Source organism: Cystoisospora suis (assembly GCF_002600585.1).
Source record: "Cystoisospora suis strain Wien I chromosome Unknown contig_403, whole genome shotgun sequence".
In the NCBI taxonomy this organism is placed as follows: Eukaryota; Apicomplexa; class Conoidasida; order Eucoccidiorida; family Sarcocystidae; genus Cystoisospora; species Cystoisospora suis.
The window spans coordinates 17,429-18,036 of record NW_027153204.1 but is presented as its reverse complement, the minus strand read 5'-3'; positions in this window follow the sequence as shown (position 1 = coordinate 18,036).

The window sequence follows — 608 nt, the reverse complement described above, 5'->3', positions numbered from 1 at the left end:
TGGGGGTTATGAGCCCCCCACTCCTCCACTGAGCTACGGTGCTGTTAACGGCCCTTTTTTTTCCTCTCCTCGTTAGAGGAGTATAGAACGAAGCCATGGGAAATGGATACGAAGGTACACTAAACGTATCTCCTGTACATTCTTGAAACATCTAACTGTTCATGTAGATCCTGGAACTCCCAGACAGGATTTCTTGGCTTCTTACCACCGAGGAAAAGTCTCCTACGTGCTTCTATTGTTATACTTTGCTATCAATCCGAGAATAAATTGTTTTTGCTATTTGCAATCAAAGAATAGGAGGAAGAAGAGGAAAACGTCAAGTCNNCCGTGTCAGTGGCCTATCTGTGTATCTGTATAACTGTGGTATGTGTGTGTATCCACGTCGAGTCAGCTTCAGTAGTAGCTCCTATTTGACACGCCTCCGCGCGATGTCTGGTGCTGTGCTACGTAGTGGTATTTTCGAGACGCATTCGTATCGCTCTGATGTAAGGAATGGTGTATCCTGCTTCTCCTGGTCGACCCGTGCTGTACTGTTCGCGGGGGGGCCGACGATCAGAAAGCTTTTATGGAGGGTTCCCTCCTCATCAGTGTTTGTGTGTGTAGTTGTC